This window comes from Lonchura striata, chromosome 3, assembly GCF_050655825.1.
Source record: "Lonchura striata isolate lonStrDom1 chromosome 3, ASM5065582v1, whole genome shotgun sequence".
NCBI classification, from domain to species: domain Eukaryota; kingdom Metazoa; phylum Chordata; class Aves; order Passeriformes; family Estrildidae; genus Lonchura; species Lonchura striata.
The window spans coordinates 105991642-106014484 of record NC_140705.1 but is presented as its reverse complement, the minus strand read 5'-3'; the positions used below and the strand labels follow the sequence as shown (position 1 = coordinate 106014484).

The window sequence follows — 22843 nt, the reverse complement described above, 5'->3', positions numbered from 1 at the left end:
AGACGAGTTTGATTTTGAATATTCTCGGTATTTTGGAATACTTGTTCCTAATTTAAAATAGCTTTCCAAAGTCAGACTCCTTCATGAGTCAGTGGAAACATACACAACCCTTTGCAAACGCAAGCAAAAACTTTGAACGCCCTCGTTTTGGTACAAATTGGTCAGCCTGCAAATGGCTCAGCTGGGCGAGCCTCTCAATTGGGCAGCCTCTGGGCTGCTCCCATGGTGCTCTCCCAGCTTTCCCTCCCTGGCAACTTCAGGGAAACCACTTTTGTGGTAATATAAAAGTAGACTAGAACCTAAGCATAAACTTAGTCATCAGTGTCTCTGAGTATTTGAAATCATGTCACTGGGATCATGGAGTCTCTTCCTGCAAACACCAGAAGTCCTGTTTGTTTGAGTGCAGTAGTGGGGATATCAGTAAGATGGAAACTACCAAAACACTGAGTATCACACTTAGCTACTGCACAGGCATTTCCTCTAAGAAAACACTGGCAAGCACTAGTAGTGGCTACACTTAAAGCTGGGTTTTAATTTTATGTCTTTCATTTTTCTGGTCTGAGATATCAGTAAAAGATCAGGAGCTCAGATATTTCTCCTTATTAATGACTCTCAACACTTGATAATTGCTTACCAGAAAATGGTTCCTTTTCTTCCATTATAATCAGTAATCTTATCAGGACCTGAGACTAAGAACCAACAGAGAAATATTTTCTACATGTTCCTTATTTTCAGAGCTGAAGCAAGGAGCTAAATTATGTTATAGTGCTGCAATATAACATAATATAATATTTACCCCTTTTTACAGTCCAGTTCCTTGTACCTTGTCTATTATACCATTGTATTTATGAGTCAGATCTGCATCACAGCCACTGAATATCTGCCAGTGATGGCATAACTGAAGGAGTTCTTAGGTCCATGATTTTATTAGGCTGAAAACACTTATAAGTGTTTTGAAAAGTAACAAAGAAAGAACTCAGTTTAATATCCAGGCCTGACTGAGTTGAGAGAGTTGTGAATAAAAAGAAACACCCATGTGTCTGTAAATGAAGCATCCTATGCCTCATTTTTAAAACATTTACATTAATGCTTTATAATGGTGAACTGCTTGAACTTGTCCTGTGGCTGATAGGACTTTTCACCATTAAATTCTAAAAACAGGAAGCACCAAAGAACCTCATAACTTGTCTGCCTTGCTTACCTACAGAAATTCCCTGTACTTACATGGAGTGTTTGGTCTTAAAAATAAAATTGTAAAATTTTGACATCAGCAGAGAGACAAGAAGTTTCAAAGATAGAGATTTGTGGGTTTATTCTGATTTTGCAATAAAAAATGAAGCACACAGCTGAGATCTGGAAGAAATTCTCATCACTGTGGGCCATGTGGAAATATAAGGGACCATGCCTACTAACCTGGAAAACTGGGAGAATTAACGCAGAACATATCAGCATGGAAATCATGCAAACAAGAAGGAAAAACCTGAAAAAAGTATTGAATTTAAATTAACATCTAGGAGCACTAAAATTAAAATAATAATTTTAAAAATAAATGGTATATTTGAATATTTTCATCGCAGTATGTTAACAAATTTATCATGAACATTTTAGGACTTTCTAAGATGGTTTTATGATATAACATTATATTCTAGATATCCAGAACTATTTTTCTTGTTACCAAAGACACAGACAAAACAGTAAGTTTGGGGCTAGTAGGTGCTTTCACTGCAAATGGAAATACATTTTGTTCATATGTTTTCTTCCCTCAAATTTTTCATAGGGAATAAAACCCACTCTCAACCAGTTCCACATGTGATTTATTTGAGTTAAACTGTGTGGAATTAAATCTTAACAAGGGACTGATCTGAAATCTATAGAAATCTCTGGGACTCTTTCTATTAATTTGAGTGGTCTTTTGATCGGGCCTTACATGAAGAAACACATTTATGAGTCCCAAAGATGGAACTCATTAAATTATGTTTCCTTTATTTTACATGTGTAATTTAAATTATTTTAGATTTTATAATTCCCAATGAAAATATTTGATTCTAAGTTACATAAAGATAGGGGAGTTGTAGCGATATGGGAACCAGGACAAAAATCCAAGTTTGCTGGTATAAATAAGTTTTGTTCTATCAGCTTTTAAAAACTTCCATTTATTTGAAATAACAAAAGATAAATGCATATGTTAGCTTTTATGGTCTTTTAGCAATACAATTGTGAACATCACATTTTAGGTGCAGGTTATAAATATGATTTAATAAAAAATTGGTTCATTAAGATTTGCTAAGGAAAGCAGTCAAAGGCAGATGTTTTTACCTAAATAAACCAAAAACTGACAGCATCCCAGCCTGGTGCAAACGATCTGTGGCACCAAGCAAGAGGACAGATGCTCAGCCTTAGGAGTAATGTTTTTGGGGAACACAGGATCTGCAGTGGTGTAAAGGCTCGAGACAGCTCATGTCACAACATGTAAAGGCCAATATTCACCCTCAACACATGGCAAGGGTGGAGATCTCTTTAAAATGGCAACAAGGGCTGTTGAGCCCTGAATGCTGACAGCCTGATGTGAAATCATGGAAAAGTAATGACATAAAAATGGATTTTTTTATTGTTTTTTATCCCTCCCTCTCCCTCAGAGCCTCCACAGCAGGAATGTGCTTGGGAAGAGAACCTGTGTTATTGTTTGATTTCTGTTTTCGGCCAAGGGCACTGGCAGAAAACAAGGCTTTCCTGTTACAAGAGGGAAGAGTTTGCCAAAATTCTTATTTTTCTCTACTAATTTCAGTGTAAGAGATCTGAATGATAATACAGAAGGCTTAAGTGCTAGACATTTTACAGTTGTTTTTGTAGACTGCCTTTTGCAAACAGTGGTTATTTATATCGTCCTAAAAACTGACTCCACAGCCCATGAATGATACCCAAATTACTGGTATCAATATCCATTTTTGTTACTATTCTTAAGTTTAAGTAAGTTGAACTGTAATTAAATAAACAAGCAGATTTAGAGATGTTTTAGATGTTCTCAGTGATCAGATATCAACATTCAGCACTTACATGTTCTAGAAACACCAGACCAGTGACCTGTTATATTTTCCCTGTTTAATCCCTGAAAGTATCTATCTATCTATCTATCTATCTATCTATCTATCTATCTATCTATCTATCATCTATCTATCTATCTATCTATCTATCTATCTATCTATCTATCTATCATCTCAATAGGCTTTTCTGGGGGTAGCTAGGGGTTGTCACCATTTATGTCGTACATATCTAGAGAAAATATTAGGCAAAAAAAGAAAAAAACAATGAAAAAAATCTTTAAAAAAATATGAAAAGGATAAATTTCTGAATTGAGGTTTTTGTTGAACTTCAAAGTGAGAATTAATATATAAAATATATAGGATCTTGAAAGAAATAAACTCTTGAAGAATTCTAATGTGTCTAATATAAACCAAAAAAAGAAAAAAAATCCTTTGAGTCTTTAAAATAATATTAGTTTTGCTTGTAAGTTTTTCTTTAACATCAACTTTTTTTGACTGTTTTATTGAAACTTCAACAGACAGTAGCTTATTTTTCCACAGACTTAAGCACCTGAGATTTTTGGCTAATGGTTATAAGGCCAGTAAAATTTCCTATAAAATGTAACTTTATACAAGAACTTACATGATGTTTATAGAATATATTCCAGTGTTTGCTTTTTCAGAAGCAAACTTCTTGATATTCATAGGAAAGATATCAGCTGCATTGCAATGAGAAAGTGAAAATGATCAGCTGACGAATACAAATAAATAGAGATGTTTTCCCTGGCTTCACTTCTTGCTTCCTTAGGACCTGTTTCCCACTTAAAGATCAATAAATACCAAGCACAAAGCTCTGTGAAATCCTTTCTGTTTCTTTTAATGAGCTGTGAGTTAGAACTTAAATTAAAACCAGGGATGAACAAAGACGTTTTTAATGAGAAAATTTCTGAATCAGAAATTCTACAAATTACTCTTGCTACTCTTCATTATCCTTAATTTTGGCAAATAGATCCACTGGTGGCTATGGATTCACAAATATTATGTGGCTAAATGGAGTGCACTGAAGAATATTCATCTTCATAAAATAAATAAAGGCCGGCACTTCAGAGCCAAGAATGACAGATATCAGTACTGGACTTACCCTTTAGAAGGAAATAGGCCCAGATATCCAAGATAACATACTTCCCAGAAATAATCTATCTATTTTATGGCTATCAACAGCAAAACACTCATTTCAGATAAGAACTTCTGCACATTTAATTTCTGTCAATCAACTAAGGCTTTTACTCAGAAAGTAGGAAATGAGACAGCAAGATCTAAGATGGAAGAGAGCATTTAAATGTACTTTGCCTCTTCTGCAAGTCATATATAAAATATTCCAGAGAAAATACACCAGCAGTAATAAAAGTGTCCATCAATTCTGTTTCATACATAAAAGCATCTGAATAAGAACAAAACATGTAGGGCTTCTGACAATGGGAATCATGTCCACTTCCCTCCATGTAATTTACTCCAAAAAACTTTATCTGTTGCAAACAGATCAACGATTTCTAACTTTTCTCCAGATAAGACACCCACACTTTCATTTGAGCTTCATACTTCAGAGAAGTCAAATGGAAGTTTGGCTTTAAATTCCATGAGGATAATTTAGGTCACTGCTTTGGACTGACATGTCCACTGCAGCCTGAAATGGTGAATAGGTATAAATTGTGCTTGGGGGACAAACTAACAACCATAGAACCAGAGTCATAGGGTCACAGAATCATAAAATGTATTGGAAGGGACTGCTAAAAATCTTCTAGTCCACCCTCCCTGCAATGAGCAGGGACATCTTCAACCAGAGGAGCTTCCTCAGAGTCCCACCCAAACCGACCACCACTGCGTAAGAATGGTATCACTCACAGGGAGGTTTCTGCTCTTTCTGGTTTCTTCTTTCTTGAATCTGGTCCTACGAGATTTTCTCCACCAAACCTGACATTCTAGAGGTCAACTAATCCCCCACTGGAATGGGAGAATTTGAAAGGCAGCAGCTAGTATACAGCCCAAATCTTCCCATACAATCCCATTACCATGCATTTTTTCACTTGCCAAACCTAAGAAAGATTGACCCAATGTCCCTCTGATTGCTTTTTTTTTTCTAATTATCACTGTGAACATGTTTGGTGGGAATTGCCTGGGTAATAATGGATAAGTTTTAATATAGGGAAATATATTAGTAAGAACTGTTGCCCTTAGCAGAGAGGTAGTGGATTTGAATGCAATGCCCCTTTCCTTTCTCCTTTAGTGATAATTCCTTAAGATCTCTTCACTCAGAGTTAAGCACCTTACAGCCTTCTTCTAAGCAGCTAAGATGTGGGTTCAAGCATGCAGGCAGTGAATATGCCTGGATATTTTTCTCCTAATATATCTTGAGTTTTGGGAGTTGTTCTAGAAACGGACTGATGCTCTTAGAACTTTCTACATGAGGCGGTACAAAATTAATGAACTACTCCCAGTTGCTGAGGAATAACTACTTCAAGAATTGGCACAAAATAAAAATATGAAATAAAACTTTCCTGTTCCTGTTGGAGTAAGAAAAAAGCCACCTCAAAATGTTATACCACATAATGAGCATATTACCCAAGGACAGTTATTCCAAAACTCAAATCATACTTTGTATTAAGGAAGACCATACCACAAGGTTACTTGCTTTTCTGAACCCACCCCTAATCTGCTGACCCACTTTGTTGTAGTATTGCAATTTCCCAGAACGACTAAGTCCCTGGATGCAGCTGGGGATCATCATCACAGGGGAACAAATCTCAACATATTTAATTTTATATGGTTCAGAAAATGTTGGGGTGTTTCACACTGATACCAAATCTACTTGTATCCCTGCCTTTTTTTCCTTCCTCTCAAGTCATAGCCACTGTTCTAACAGTTCTGCTTCTACCAATGTTTAATCTCCAATTGCTTCATTACGTGTCAGTTACCAAAGCTTTCCTTTTGCTTACTAGACAGTGGTTACAATTATTTAAGCTCTGCTTGCACATATTTTAACTGTATAGCTTAATATGATCATAGAGGGCTATTGATCAGAAAGGGAGTTGGACTGGAAGATGTTCAGTCTTGACTCCTCCTTGTGGAGGGTTCTGTGCAGACTCTGTCTGCTCCTTCATAAGTAACAGACTTTAACATAAATAAAAGCCCTTTAGCCCTCAGCTGAAGTGAGAGAGTCTGAATAGGTCTTGAATCAGCTTTATGTCATAATTTCTCACAGTCATCCCACTGTTCTGCTGTTTTCATTTAGAATGAATATAAACTATCCAGATTTAGTGAGAGTTTCTGCTTTCAGGAGCAGTGCACTCAGGGATTCACTGAGTATGTGAAGCAAATTCTCAGTACCAGTTTTTAAACAGGGATTGAGACTAAGTAATGGAAATAGCAGAGCCCGTGGGATTGATTAAAATCGTGTTGAGTTCCCTAATATTCAAAGCGCGGTAATTAGAGCCCTCTATGACACAGGACTGTAAAATCCAGTTGATCAGATGCTCACATACATGGGCTTTCCTTGCAGCAGTTAGCTAACACCAGAAATGTTCCAAACATGTAATGGAAAAACCATTCCAATTTCAGAGCCCAAGACGCCGCGCGCTGGATTCGCATTCCCGTTACCGTAAATTGCTGTTTATCTGGAACACGTCATCCTATTCTGACAGTCTGTCCAAGGGTCCATATTTTCTGTCTGAGCAGGCCCTGCTGATTACACCCCTCCGTGTGTCATTTGTGTCTCCCTGAAAACCTCTGGCCAAAGGGAAGCATGGAGGCTGCGGGAAGGGAAGACACAATTAGCCCCGTCCTCCGGTCATGACGGGAAAGTCGATACAGGAGTAATAACCACAAGCCAGGTCTCTCCTACATTTATTGTCATGCCCATCATAGCCAGTAACATTTCTTTAACAATAGTCATTTATAAAGGCCTGGCTTCTGTGGAAAGATTTACTAACAGCCCTAAGTGGAAACTCTACTATAAAACCAACATGCTCATGGAAATAGTACTACTACAAAGGCATAAAAATAATGCACAGAAGTGACCCACCAGTGCATTTACTGTAAAATTCAAGGACTAAAAATAAAATAACCTCAACATATAAAATGAGTACAATTTCTCTTTCTTTTCTGTTTGAAACACAGACATAGCTCTAATGGATCATGGACTAAAAAAAGCATATTGTGATTGGATCTAACAATATTTTCACATTCTGCCCTTCAAAGACTCAACTCAATTTCATTTTTACAAGACAGAATCTGGCTGAGTAATAGAAGTTTTCTTTTAAAAAGAATATATATATATATAAAGGACAAAAACTAAAGGTAAGAAAGATCATCAGGACTAAATAATACTGACTGATTTTATGTCATCCTCACTACTCCACTTGCTGAGCATTCACAGAGTAAAAGAAAATATACCAGTGTCTCCAGAGATGCTGTGTCAACAAAAACTCCTTCCGCTGGCATGATACAATTTCTGTTTAACTAATCAGGGGGAAATTTATCATACACGACTTGGTGAGGTTGTTTATGGAGTCATTAGCACAATGGCACTCAGCTCTCAGATGACAGTTGTGCTCTTCAGAAGATGAAATGCCGCAGCTGGCTGGGAAATGAATGAAGGCCAAAACCAGAATTATAAAACAGGGGACTTAGTTTGAAAAAATTTTGTTGCTATGATTTCATGGATGTGTTGGATGATTTATTTATTTACTTATTTACTTAATTGCTCTTTCCAACTAATGAGAAGGTGCTGGGGACTATAAAGTGGTAGTATGTTGAGGGGTTCGCTCACAGCCTTATAGTTATTTCTTCAGTGTCTTGTTGTAAGAATATCACACTTTGCTAACTGGCTCATAAAAGACCTTTTCCAAACATCAAAGTAATGGAATGAATTCCTAGGATAGTATTCAATTGCTCAAATTCTGCCCAATGCTCTGTCTCCGATTCCCAATTATAAAAGTAAGATAACCACTTGAATTCTAAAAATATTCCAATGATGCCTGCCAAAAGTCTTACTGCTACTTTGTCCATGTAAAATATGACTTCAAGGAGACTTTTGGTAAAACAGTCTAGTTCTTCACATATTTCTCATTACACATTTAACTGACAAAAGCATTGCAAGGATTAAGTCAATAACATTTATAGAAATATATAGAAGATACATTTTCAAAAGTGCATTAATAAAAGTGTCCAGCAGATAAAGCAGCAGATGAAATTCAGGTTAGAGAAACGTAAAGGAAATTACATAGAAAAAGTATCCCTTGGAACAAATAATTCCTTAAAAAGATCTGCAAACCTCTACCTCAACATATGATGTTAAAAAAAAACCCAAACAGAACAAAATGGAAAACAAATAGAAGGCCAGGAATAATTAAGAAAAGAATAGAAAACATTAATCATCATTATGCCACTGTAAAAATCCATGCTTCATTTTCATTGTAAATACCATGGTTATTGTGTCCTCCTCATGAAAAAGTTACAGTGAAGTTAGAAACAGCTCAGCAAGTCCCTGAGCCACAAATTTCAGCAAGAGTATCCTGAGGCACAATGAATTATGTATGTCCTGCTATGCCTGCCTGCTCTGTGACTTTTTCTTGAACATCCTATTATCCATCACTCTTGGAGACTGTACAGTGAGCTGGCTGGACCCATGGGCTGGCCCAACACATCATTCCTTATGATCTTGACATATTTAAAAAAAACAAAAAACAACAAAGTGGAAGAGTAGTTTGCTTTAGTCAGTGTGCCTGGCTGGAAGGGGAAAAGGAGGTGTCCTACTGCATACAGACAAAGGAAGGTATTTTCACTATTGTTGATACCCTAGCTTGCCAGGAGACGAGGAGGTTTAGAACAACATGGAGAAGGCTGAGTGGAGTATTTTAAAGCCTCCCCCTTTTCTCACCAGCAATACACAATCCCTGTCAGGATTCAGCTGCAGCCAAGTGCTCTTCACCCAGACCCTGAAACAGATAAAGCATCTTACTCTGTGCAGAATGTTGGCAGTTATGGCAGGAGGAAAGGGGGTGCAGAATGGATAACAAAACAGGACATGAGTTTTTCTTTCAAATTATGATCATTATGTCCCATAACAATTAGAAAGAACTTGAGTGCTTGAGTGTGATTTCCTGCTGAAAGGATACATTGTAGGAAGCTTGCAGCTCACATGAGGCAGTGCTGCTTGGAAAAGGAGAGCCAGGCCTTCAGTGACAAAGCAGAGACCCTGCACATCCCTAGGAATGTACCCTGCCTCTCCTCTCTTGTCCTGCCTGGAACCTGGAGAGGCTGGGATCACAGAGACATTCCTGATCCTTCCTTTAACAGTTCCTCTTTTGCCAGATCTCCAGAGGAAGGTCACAATGGAACAGTAGACCAAGAAAAACCCCAAAAATTGCAAGTCCAGAAGAAAAGGAAGTGTGGTCATCCTACTAATAGATTTTGATGGGAGATGAACAGCGTTAGGGAGCAAAACTCGCTGCACAGCAATTTCTTCAAGTATGTGTCAGTGCCCAAGTTCAAAGACAAAGACCAGAAAGGGGAGAATCATTTGCCTGCCCATGGGGTCCATATAGACATGTGGCCTAAAAGGACCTAAGAATATGCAGTAAAAAAATGCTGTCTTGCCAATAAAATAATTACACAGTCCATGAAATCTCTCTCCAATTGGTGAGATTAGAAATACTGTGCTTGCTTGCAGAATGAGAAACAGGAAAATGCCTTTTGTTCCATTCATTGTTAGTGCCATCCATTCCTGCCCCTCACTGCAGCTATTGCCAAAGGGAACTAGCATGACCACCTTCACATGCAGCCCTTTCTCCATGTGTGAAATCAGCTCTGCAACTTCTTCTCTGCACACCATGGTCTCTCTTGATGTCACACAGCACATCTCCTTTTACTGAAAAGTAAAAGTGTATCAGCAGGACAACTCCACTAAAACATACACCTTTACCTTGTCCTTACATGCTGCATTTTCTGGAATGACTGACACAGAGCAAATCACTCCAAAGCTGTCATTTGTCAGTCACCTTTAAGGTTTACCCATAGAAATGAAATTTAATAAAATTCAGCAAGTGGTTCATTGAATTAAAAATCTTCCTCCAAATGTTTTATGTGTGTTTGCAAAAGTGTAAAGGCAATTATACTCTGAAATGCTTATAGGGGAATATTTGTTTTCAAGTTCAGAAAATTAATCTGCCTTATGCTTGGAAGCACAAAGACTTACTATTTAGAAATGTTCAAATGCAGCCCATTTAACTATGACTTTATTAATATTATGGAAGCATTGATAGCAACCCTATAACTAACATTCATTTAGGCATGAAAACAAATACTGATTGAAACCAAATAACTACACCTCAGTTCCTCTCACAGATGTATAATGCTTCCCAGGCAAAACATCTGGAAAACTGCCCTAGCAGGGCCATTGAGGCTTTCCTTAATGTCAAGGGATTCTTGGCAATCTGCAAAATCTTTACTCCTAATTTCTGCAAGTTATTGGTAAGAGATGCAGATGTTAGGTTAATGTTTGCCTGTGCTTTTTGGGCATGAATCTTATTGCACTGCTGCAGATATCATTACATTAAGGCAGCTATCAATTACCTAGTGTGGGGTTTAGAGTGGGTTTACAAAAAATTTCAGCTGAGTGTTTGGACTGGAGCTGAAAGGATACTCTAAGTTTTTTCCCTGTCCAAGATATTCCCTGTTGTGAATGCTTTTTCTAGGATTTAATTTCTATTTTATTTATAGGAAAAATTAAAATGAGCCTGAATCTTACAGTCTAGGTAAATATTGTAAAGAAAAATATTGTAAAAAACCCCCAAAACATATAAGAGGAAGGTCATTCCCATTATTCTTCATTACTGTTTGAATTAAAGAAACCAATGAAGAAAAAATGCATCACAGACCTCTTAGAGCAATTTTAGTACTTAACAACACTGAGGGAAGAAAAAACAAGATAGAAAAAAGAGAGTTAAGTTCTGAAGGGATGTATTTTCCTTGATGGGGGAAAAATTGTCTGTGCTGGATCACAGAAAATCATTGTCAAGAAGTTGCCTCCAAAGCATCCCAGCCCTAGGAGTGCACAGAAGGCAGCTGCATGGCCATGGTCTGCACTGAGGGGAGCTCCAGATGGAGTGCAGTGTGGAGGAGGGCTCAGTGGTAACCCTCAGGATTTCAATCAGAGATCCTTCTCCCTCAGACAGAGAAATAAGAATTAATTTTCTTGTGCATCCTTCTGCAGTCAAGAAGCCTCACATTTCTTGTTTGTGAGCAGTGCAATTGCCTTGCTCTCCTTCCCTTTTTCCATGGCAAACGAAGCCACCAGAAGAGAACCTTTTTTGCATGATTGCCTTTCATCAGTCATAACATCCATCCATCAGGTACAGAAACATCTGGGTAAGCTAGTTAATGTGTAGCTGACTTCAGTTAATGTTTATAATTAAGCCCTGAGATTCCACAAGCAGTGCATTTCTGAGGGATTATCACACACCTCAGGTGCAGCATGAGGCACCAGCCAAAAGCCAAGTGACTTCAGCTACTCAAAGAGTGCAATAATCCCTCAGAAATCTATTAACCATGAGTGCCTTATAGCTATTATGGTATGGAAACTCCAAGGTAAAAAGGTCATACCTGTGCTTTTAATGAGAAATATTGGCACACGCATGACATCACCACAAGCCAATCAGAGATCCCCATTGTTACCCTGTGTTCACAAATCATTTTATAGCAGGCCAAAGTTCTAAAGCAGTTTACAGTGCTGTGAAATTGAAATAGATCACTTATATGTTGAAAACTCATTAAAAAGTATATTTCATATGTAAAACATATCTTGGTCTCCTCTTTCTTCAGGTCCGTCCTCAGGTTCATAGTATGAATGCTTCAAGTAATGGAATTGCTCATATTCATAGTTTAAGCTCTTTCATTACTACAAATGATACATTTTCAATAATATTTGTAGGATTTAATGAATACCTAAGCCTTGTTTTTAAAGATTACACTCCAGTTCCTTCCCAGCACTGGTCCCAGCATCCTAACTGTATATCCTTGTCAACTGGTTGCTGAAAAGGCATACTGGTCACTAAATCTGGACAAAGCTGTCATATTCCAAATTCCAAAATATATTTGAGTCCTGATGGGCAAACAGGAGGGAGAAAAGAACCCCTCCAAATATCATTTGGGCAGATGGCTCAATAACCTGGGCCAAAAAGTAGGTCAGAGATGACTCTATCTTGCTATGGAGCAGTATAACAACCTTTGCATACAGGAAAGCAGCATTCGGAAACCTTGTCTTCTGTTGCTTGAATTGTTAGCCATAGATGCAATCACAGAAACCCAATAAGAAAAAGGAACTTGTTATTTGCCAAAGGATAGCCAACCAGAAATTTTGGATATAATGATTTATGCAGAGGACAGAAAAAAACTAGGTGCAGATTTTCTTCAAATTTGGAAAATTTTCCTGCTTAGTCTATTCAAAAATGGCACTTTACGTGACATTTATGTTACTGCACTGGCTGGTGACTCCTACTGTGATAATGTGCTCTGCTGGGCATGATGAAGGACCACTCCAGTGTGGTTTTATTTTAATTGCATGAATACGACTGAACAACATTAAGCATTCAGTATATAATGGTTAGAGAAAATAAGTGGGCCTTTCTTTATGACTTGCAGAGTCAACAAATAGGCTCTGTCAGACCAGTGAGAAAAAGTGAGTGACAGATCTAAAAAGCTTTTCGGAAGAACGCATTGATATTTGAATCTGCAGTTTCCATGCTCTAGCTGATGTCAGCTGTTGGGTGAAAGCCTAGATATCAGGTAGCCAAGACAAGCATCTAGCTGCCACTTGAAAGCTATCTCTTTCAGGGAAGAACTGAAGTAGCATTCTTTCTGTGGCTGTGCCTGCCAGGCAGCAGACAGATGCCCGCTGTGAGAGCTGAACCTCCCCTATCCTACCGTGCAGAGAGCATTGCAGGAGCCCCAGCGATACATTACAAGGGACCACAGCAAAGGAGAAACTCATGGGTTCCATCCCTGATGCTCGAGCCAAGGGCCTTAATGCAAATACAGCATGAGTCAAAAGATGAGCACAAAAGCCACTCTGTTTTTGCAAGCAGTTGTGACATTATCAAAGCATGGGTCATAGAAAATGACCCTGGATCAAACTGATCACAATTTAAATCATCTTAAATTACACAGAAAGTAAAACAAACAGACTCATCACCAAGGTTTCTTTTATTTCAGGAAGAGAAACTTCAGGACATTATACCCAATACCTGAAGTCAACTGGTCTTCAGAATGCCCAAATATCAGCATGGAGGAAGCTCAGCACACTGGAACGCAACACTTTCTGGAGCTTGTGACTTCAGGAAATGGAAACTCACAGAGAAGAGGTGGGTAGAGCACTGCCAGATGGCTAACAGAAGCAAGGGGATAGAGAAGGATCATGCTGAGGTAGAGGAAAAACAACTCCAAAAGCTTAGTGCATTTGGATCAGGAGAGATGACTAATCTCCTCCCCTGAGCACTGCAAGAATTGGCATGTGAATCATCAGCTCCAGAAGCTAATGGTTTTGCTACCCCAGCATAGTGCACAAAAAGTTTCCTTGTGATAAGTATTGTAGCATGTATAACTTTAACTTGTACACCAAAAGCCTCAGAGAAAGGGTAATGAGTTAAAAACTGATGAAGAAAGATCAAAAGACATTTCTCTGATGAGGAAGTTCTTTAAAATACAGAAAAAATGAATATTCCAGCAAGAGTCTCTGGAACATTTCATATATTCTCACATGAGAAATATTTAAAATATAAATGGATTGAAATAAAATAAAAACTTTTAGGTAAAAAGTGCAAAATTATCTGTATTAGAAGCTGGTAGAAGACAAAGGTGGAACTTCAGATGAGTGCCACAGTTGCTATGATTGCCTTTTGCCATTTGCAGGAGTAGAGTTTCAGTGTCATTCCTTTGAGAATTCAAAGTGAGACTTCATTGCTGTCTCTAGAACTAGAGTTTTCCATGATAAGAGGAGCATAGACCATCTTTACTCAACATTTGGAGGGCAGGCTGCTGCTGTGAGCCCCACTGCAGTCCTACATACATTTGATAATAGAGCTACATGCAATTTGAACCAGGAATTGTGGATGAGTTCATGTCCTGAGAGCAGTATCACTCTGCATGTGCCCAGTCATCAGTGGTTGTTCAGAGCACTCCTCAGATGAAACAGATCCCTAAAAACTCCCCAGATACTGCTGTGACTTGAACTGCTAGAGGTTTTGTCATGTTTGTCCTGATGTGACACAGCAGCCCTCCTGCAGATACACAAAAGGAACATTGCTAATGTAAATATCCTCAAATGAGCATTTATAACTTTTTGACCTCCAGTATTTTCTCTTTGTTTCTTCTTGCCTTCCAAAGAGCCGCTTATCTAACATCTCAAGAGTCACCCTGGGATGGCTGACTTCAGTCCAGCAACCAGGATCTGATTCCACTTGCAGTAAAACTGAATGCCTTTTGTTTAAATATGTAGCAACAAATCACAGTAAGTTCAGGAAACAGTGGCACTGTACACTAAAGATTTAAAACTATGTTAACAGGCTGCTCTGTCTTGAAACAGGAATCTGTTTCATAATACTCTTCCAGATTCTAAATATATCACAGCAAATACAAATTTCCAGTGTGCCACCAATGTGGCTATTAAAGACTTGGAATGTCTGTTATTATACTGACTCCAGCATTATTTCAGCATGTTGTCCCCAAAATAGTCATTCCATGACCTGAGGAGGTGATTAGAAAGCCTGAGTTCTCTAGGATGTTGTGACAATATGCTGATATTTCAGAATTACACCCCTTGGATCCACTTCAGTTGCTCACAATCCAAGCCAGCAAAAAAGATAAAAATTAGTGTTTGTCAGATGGAAAAAAAATAAGTTATTTAGTTACCAGCTCTTCTGGGCATACCAGACAGGGGTGATTATGAATGCCAGTGGACCTTTTGGGTCAACACAGAGTGCTAGTGGGTCCAGCTGAGGATGAAGTAAATATAGAATGTACAGGGTGAAATGCTGGTCCTACTACAAAAACTCCCACTGATTTCAGCGTGGCCAAGATTTCACTCTTCAGAGCCATTAAGTGCTTCAGCAGATATCTGCACCTGTGAATCTGTAAGTTCAATGTCCAAGATGAGACTGGTCACCAAGAGACACTTAAATATCTGATTTTTTTTTAAAGGAGGAACTCTATAAAAATAAAGTATCTGAAAGTGTCCATAAAAATAGAATTACTGTTCAGTCTAAAATGTGAGCTGAGGTGATAGCCAGAAAAAATGACTTATAAAACTTTGCTTGATATGGAAAACAAGTGTCAGCGCCTTGCTGCTGTATTGTTAATACACAAAAATAAAAGAAATCCTATTAGGTCTATGGGAGCTTATTGCAGATGAGTAATATTGAAAGCACCCTCATAAAAAAAGATAATGATGCTGGTAATCCTTAGCTGATCTCAAGGGTTTTCTCCCTTTCTTTTTTCTTTCTTTGATTTTTTACTTTCCCTCTTTTATCAACATCTGTTTTAGGTCACCCTTGAATCCCACCTTCTCCCCAGGAAAGCAACACAATAGTGTGCTCAGCAGAGCCCCCCAGTACACTCTCACACACATTCTCCAAATGACAAATAATCTCTATATATCTTCTGGGAACAATAAAAAATCCTTGGATGTGTTCCCAGAGCCCTCAGGAAGTTCAAAAATCTTTAGAGGGGGGCCCTGGATTGAGGTTTTATCTCTAGAATTTTACATAACAAACTTGGTAAGTGTTGTATAACAGTTAATACATATTCAATGGCCAGGGGAGGGAAAAAAACCCTCAACCAACATTAAAAATAACACTGGGGAAGGTCAAGTGCATGAAAGGCCTGGTGTGCTCTGATCATTTCATGGTGACAGCTGGGTTTCCTCTCTTTTATCCCATTTGTGCTGCTCTCCCTGGTGTTTTGGAAGTGGAGCTGCCCCAGTGATGGAGTGCTGTGCAGGGACAAGCTGCTGAAGCTCAGGCAGGACTAGCAGAGCTGAGGGATTTTCTTCTGTTCTCCCCCACACCGAAGTTTCTCTTCCTTCCTGTGTTTCCTATATCATGTAAAGCTCCCTGGCACCATCTCCAGAGCTTTGCCAGACACTTTTGAACCTGCTTAGGCAACTGTTTTCAACTGTTTTTCTTTTTTTAACTGTAGTCTGAGACTGGTCAACTGAGCCACAGGACATCAGTATATGACTGAGTTACTAATACTTTTATAGAAGAAGAATATTTTCTAATGATGGTTCAAACAAGACTGTTCTAATGTATATAAAAAAAATCTGTGCATGCAGGTGCTCAAATGAGTGTGTCTGAATTAGAAAATCAAACTACCTTTGTGAGTTACCATGCAAACAGAAAGAAGTATTGCCAAGGAAATATCAAATCTTAAAAAGAAATTAATGTAACCCTGTATTAATTTACCCATGGAAAAACGAATCCTTTTGTTTACTGATGTTTCTTAGTTTAATTGGTCTACTGATTGCAGAGATCATCTCATGAAGAAAGGACAACATAAGATGATCATTGACCATCTGTGTAACAGAGAAATAATGAACAAGTGATATTGAGTTGACTCATTCACACAAATATTCATGTGAATTCAGGTTTTCATAATGCATGTTTCCTATGTGCTATAAGATGCAGTGCAAGGGTAGTAATGGGCCAAGATTGAAACTCTGTGAAATCTGACAATAATATGCTTTAGCTTCTCCAGTGAGTCCAGCCAAGCTCAAATTCCCTCCAGCATTAATTATTCCCAAAGTATAACAGGCAGCACTTCAATTTCTGGTAAGTTCCTCTTCCTAGTAATCATGGTCACGTGTAATTCATCTCATGGTAAGTGAAGTGAATCACAGCACTGATTTGTCCTCTCGAGAGCATGGTAGGTTTTTATTGCATTCAATCATACCAATTTTAATAACAATTGCTTTTCATGTGAAAATGGGAAATAAGCTTGGGTACCAGTGCTGGCTAAAAGCCATCCTATTGTCCTTAGAAGAGGCTAATTTACCCTGCTAGCAAGCAAAAGAAAGGAGAAAATTAAAGGGAGAAAATGTTGAGGAATCCCATAAGTGTGGAATTCATGCCCATATGGAGTGGAGGAGGCCCAGGAGCTATTTTAGTGGCACTCTAAGCCGTAGCAATTTAAGTGGGATTTAAGTTGTGTGCAGACCCGTGCTGGCTTCCTGCATGGAAGAGGATTTCAACCAAGGACATTATGAGGAAGATGCAAAAGGATTAGGAGCATTCTAGGCCCACTTCCACCCCTGAGGCTCAGGATATGAATGCACACAAAACCTACAACAAGGTAGAAGAGGACTTGCAGCCTCTGTCAGCTCTGTGGTCACAATAAATGAGAGGTTTTGTTCTAAGGGAAAGAAAGTTTCTATAACATCAGTACATTTTAAATCAGCTATTGCATACTCTGAGCACCTCATTCCTCATGCCTTACTACCAAATTAAAATATGCCCTGTTGTCCCCCACCAAAATCAGGCTTTGGAGATGCAGGGGCAGTCTTCAGATCACATTAAATGACTCTTTGGCTTCCACAAGCTTTTGTGGAGTTTAGGCAGGATGAGCATATAAATGTCTGTACTCACTCATGCAGATGTATCCTAAGACAGGTAAGCGCAAGTTCTGCAAAAGCCAGGGAACCTCTGTCTAGTGGCAAATGTTCAGAAGTGAAGTGTCACTGAGGCCACCCTTCCCTGCACGCACTGACTGCCTGAATTGAAAGCTTCTCTCCCAAGTGCACAATCAGACCCCCAAAGTCCCTCTGCAACACTTGCCTTTCCTCCCTCACCACTTCCCTCTGTTGACAAAACCAGTTAACCTCCTGATGAACCACTTCAAAGCCTTTTTCAAGATGAGAATTTACCTCTTCTTGCTGGGTTAATATTAATACAGATAATTTTCCAAAGATGATGGTTTGAAATGGGAAATGTGGCAAGGAAAGACCATCTGCAGTCAAGAAGGAGGGTGTAATATACAGTCTTAATTTTTAGCAATACATAAATGTTCACAAAATTATAGAATGAAACTCTGTTTTTCATTGGGACTTAGCTGTCTCTCCTCCCTTAGGATTTATGAAAATGAATCCTAAAATTTGAGGGCAAGGTGTATCAGACTGTCACTGCACATGGCTACTGGAGGGAGTGAAGGTGGTGGTACCTGCCATTGTCTTCTGCTTCCCAAAGTGCCCAGTGCACTGTGATCACCTGGCATGGGTGATCAGGTTCATCCCCTGCCTAATGTGGAGGTGAGACTGGATGACATGAGCAAGCCACTGGAAAAAGGCAGAAAAACAGTGTGGTTGCTGCTTTCACCTAAGGGTGGCTTATATGAAACGATGGGTACTTGGACCATATTAAACATTTGGGGTATTTACTGAGAAAAATACATCCATTGAAATAGGCAGATCTACATTTTGAGTGACATGCTGGAAGCTTATGTGCCTAAATCCAGTTTGAGAATTTGCTTCTCAGGATACATGTTAAAGGATTACAGCTGTTGGTAGGCGCAGAAATGATTAGAAAAAGAAATTTGCCAAAGACTCTGAACAAAATACTTTTGCTTGGAAAGCACATTTCCATGAATGTTACTAGTTCTAAAGAGAATATATATTGAACTTTGGCCTTTGTAATTCTGGAAATCTTTCTATTTATTGCTTATTTAACACAAAATTTATCTTCCAGTAATTCTAATTGATAAATGCTAATGCTATTTCTTAGTGAACTCTATTTTAAATTTCTTGAAAAGCACAGTCACTGACTTCTTAGGTATTTTTGTAAACTAAAACCCAGGCTCAGCAGTCTTGTTTCTTAAACTTATTTAGCATGGTTACTGAAGCAGAAACTTATCATCCATGAATGTGAAGCAGAGTCATTTGACTTTGACTGGTGCATACCTTTGAATACAGAGATAAACTGTACTGAGTCATGTATGGTATGTTTTTCTAAGCATTATAGCCATGCTCAAAAGATCAAGTTTCTGTCTCAGTTTCAAAGCTTCATTTTTCTGAATAGAAGGAAGACTATATTTTTAATTTTTCAACAAATTAAAATCAGTTCAGATGTGCTGGCCTCAGCATAAGGGATAAATATTGTATAACTACTTTTTATTGCCATGCCTTTTTTTAAGGATGTGGACATGTTTATGAAAAAGGCTAATTTGGATCTTTCACCAAGCAGCAAGTCAAGAATGGTGCCCTCTTGCTTGAGGTGCTAGACTATGATTAAAAAAAATCTGTGCCAAGATATTAACTTCTCTATGAGCATCTTTTGTCATCACTTTAACTCATAGTGCTTTATAGCCCCATTTACAAAATAGTCATAATATTTCCATACTTTAATGGACCCCAAGAGGATCCCTTATATGGCTGCTTCTTCAAAATGTTCAAGATTTAAAGTATCGTAAATAAATCAGCCTTATTTATACCTGGGCCTAAAATCTACTTTGTGTATCACTGTATGAGAGGAAGACAGAGTTCAGCTGAGGTTGGGATTTTTATATGGAAAGAAACTTAAGCTGTGGTGACCACAATGGTCTGGTAAGAGAGCAAGTGATGAGAGAACTCTAGGCCTCTACTTTTCTACAGGCTTTTGGTTTAGGAAGGGTGATATTTGGTTCTGGTTGTTTGTTGTGGGGTTTTTTTCATATTTAAGAGTTTTCTTTTTTATAGGAGCTTTTTGCTTCGGAACCGGTATATCACCAATAACGAAACAGTAAATCACTAATAAGAAAATAGTAAATCTTGACTCATGGTTAGAAGAGCCTCAGTCATCACTGAATCAATCAGAAAAGCTGATTCTACAAGGGGAAATATGTAGCTAAACCTCAATGTTCATAAAGAACCTTACCAGAGTTTTTCAGAGAAAGACTCTACTGATCTGCTCACGTCAGCTGAGTTTGAGCACTGTCAGCTCACAGGCCAGTAGTGTATTTAAGATGACTTCATTACACACACCCTATATAACCAAACCTGGAAGGATTCCTATGGGCTTTTAGGATTAATAACATTATAAATAAATAATAAATAAATCCGCCAGCAGATTTATTCAGAGCATGTTATATTGTAACTAGTGAGTAATTAATATTCTTTAATTAGACAGCTCTTTGATGGCCTGTAACTGAGTGTATTTTAGTAACTGGCTGTTGTAGTGAAAAAAATATTAAAATACTTTTACAGGCAATGGGGCTAATTTTGGTGACAAAAAGAACCAGAGAAATATACTTTTGCAAAAAAAAAGGAGCCTACTGATGAGAAAATATTTGATTGCAGCATGTAAGTACTCTCACAGAGAGAGAAGGCAATTAAAAAAAAAGTAGAGAAAGCATTGCAAGTTCTGTTAACCTAATAGAGAAAAGTTTAGCAAGAACCTATGCTGGAAACTTAGAGCTAAGTAAATTCAAATTGGACACCAGACAGTTTTTTTTCTTTTTTTTTTTTTTCTTGGTTTTTTTTTTTTGTTGTTGTTGTTGTTAATAGTGAGGCTGATTAAATAATACAACAAAGAAGGGACAGGCTGCTTTCTCCCTCTCTTGGTGTCTCTGTACCAGATCTGATTGCCCCCTGAAGGGGTATCCTACAGTGAGATGCAAACTCCTGGCTTGGTAAAGAAAGAGAAATCAATGTGTGTGATGTGCAAGCCAGAGAGGGTGACCTAAACATTGCTTCTGCCATAAACTTATATGAACTCATTTGACACCATACAGTCTTATTTTTTAAAAAATCTAGAATAAAAAATGTACTTTTATTAGTTAATTTGTTACCCTACTAGCATTTGTTCTGTTAGAGAGGGGCTAGCTTCCTAAGGGACATAGACCAGGTATTTTTAAAGAGTTCTCTTATTTTCTCTCTGCCATATTACCAGTGTGGGGTTACCAAAGCATACCAGCTGGAACAACAAAAAAAAAAATAATCCCAGTAGCATTGTTGAGTAACAGTTTTTCTTTTCTTTTCCTTTTATGTTGAGCAGTGAGGAAAGACACATTTTCCTTATTCTATCCCCTCTAGTATTGTCTTGGTCATATTCTTTCTAATTCCCTTTAGATATAATGTTTTCAACATACAAATAACTAATTGCAGGCCCAGTAACTCCATATTAGATTTTGGAAAAGATTTTACATTAGGAGATCTCAGCAGCGCTGAGTTAGTACATCATACAGCAAGGTACTTAAAAAAATTGTAGTTTTAAGCCAGTTATAATTTTAAAGACCTGTGGTTTGTTATGTGGTATTGCTTTCTGTAGAGTTTCAGTTTTCAATACCTGAATTGAAGCATAGCTAAGCCAACCAAATAAATTGAAGACTGTTTGAATGATTTTTATATCAGCGATATGATTATTTAAAAGATTGGCATTTCAGATTTTCCTGACAATGTTGGAAAAAGTAGAAAAAGGTTAAGCTCAAATATACAAAACAAATCCAGTTTGGTTTCTTTTCCATTTCCATTTCAAAGCAATTAACCTACTTTCCAGTCTTTCCACAAACAATGAAAATAAAGGTTGAACTGGTTCAGAAGATACTTGGGTGGAAGATATGATTGTCTCTGCATAGTGAATCATGTCACTGAACTTACTTAATTTGATAAATGTGCCAATTCTCAATTGTAAATTTGAGAATAACAAATTATTATTGAAAAACATTTTATAAGTACTTTCTGATATCACTGTGTTCAGAATCAAAATGTACTTTTTTTCAGGTTAGAGAACTAGAAAATCTTCACTGCTCCATCTACACAGGATGTACATGGAGTAATAGAGGCACAGTCCCTGCCTTTAGGGATGCAGCCACTCTGCCTCTGTATTTTACCCTCCAATAACGACTGCAAGCCTGGTGGGCTGCTCTGATCCTGAGCTGAGTTTTCACTGTTTTCTGGAGAGAAAGATTTTGGTTTTTCCACTTGTATCACAAGGTCATTTAGGGCTGTCAAACTGTGGCAGCACATTTCTTCCTCTCTCAGGATTTTTCGTAGAGGTGCACAGAGAGAAATTGGGTTCGCCTGCATTTACAATAGTCAGACTCTTACAGAAGCCTCTTGAGTATGATTTCTGACTTCAGAAGCCATGAGGTTGAAGTAAGTTAAAGCTTGAAAAAATGTCATCTGACTGAAGTAATCTGGACTCTGCAGCTCAGGTCACTGCCTGTTACTCTGACCAGACACCACGGTGCTCTTTTGGTACAATCTCTGTTTGCCACATAACTGTGAACAAAGAAACCAGGTGGGAAAAGCCTCTTCAGTGTTGAAGTGTGCAGGGCAAAGCAGACCAAGTATAGTCCTGGGAAAAGCTGATGTTAAAGGCAGATTCTGGGTCAGGCAGAAGTTGCATGTAGAGACTGAGCAGTGATGGGGATGTAGGTTTGTCCCTACAAGCTACTGGGAGTCACTATACAGAATGGCTGTCATGAATTCAGCTCTTTTGAGGAGTAGCCACATGAAATCAAGAAGCTCCATGTATTTTCAGAAATACACATGCTTGTGAGTGGTTCTGAACAGGATTTTCCTCCTTCTGTGGAGTTGCTTTCATCTCACTTTTTGTTTTGCTTCAGAAACACAAAGACTGTGGCAAGTGATATGAGTGGGTACAGGATGACATATACAAAAACAACAGCTCTTATATAAAATCCACATTCTCTCTCCTCCACCCCTCTTCTGGAGCTGGAGGTGAAAGCCAGTGTACCATATTCAAATAATTAATGACAGCCAAAACTCACAGTGGGAAAAAACACTG

At 38.2% G+C, this 22843-nt stretch overlaps 1 long non-coding RNA gene across 1 annotated transcript in view; it reads left to right on the top strand.

Annotated features, from left to right (window-relative positions):
* The window catches only part of LOC146768052 (uncharacterized), a 149937-nt gene extending 127124 nt beyond the window's left edge, over nucleotides 1-22813 (top strand). Inside the window, exon 3 of the long non-coding RNA XR_014954032.1 lies at nucleotides 13287-22813. This is a non-coding gene — a long non-coding RNA (uncharacterized LOC146768052). The remainder of the gene's footprint in view (nucleotides 1-13286) is intronic.
* Nucleotides 22814-22843: the final 30 nt, after the last annotated feature.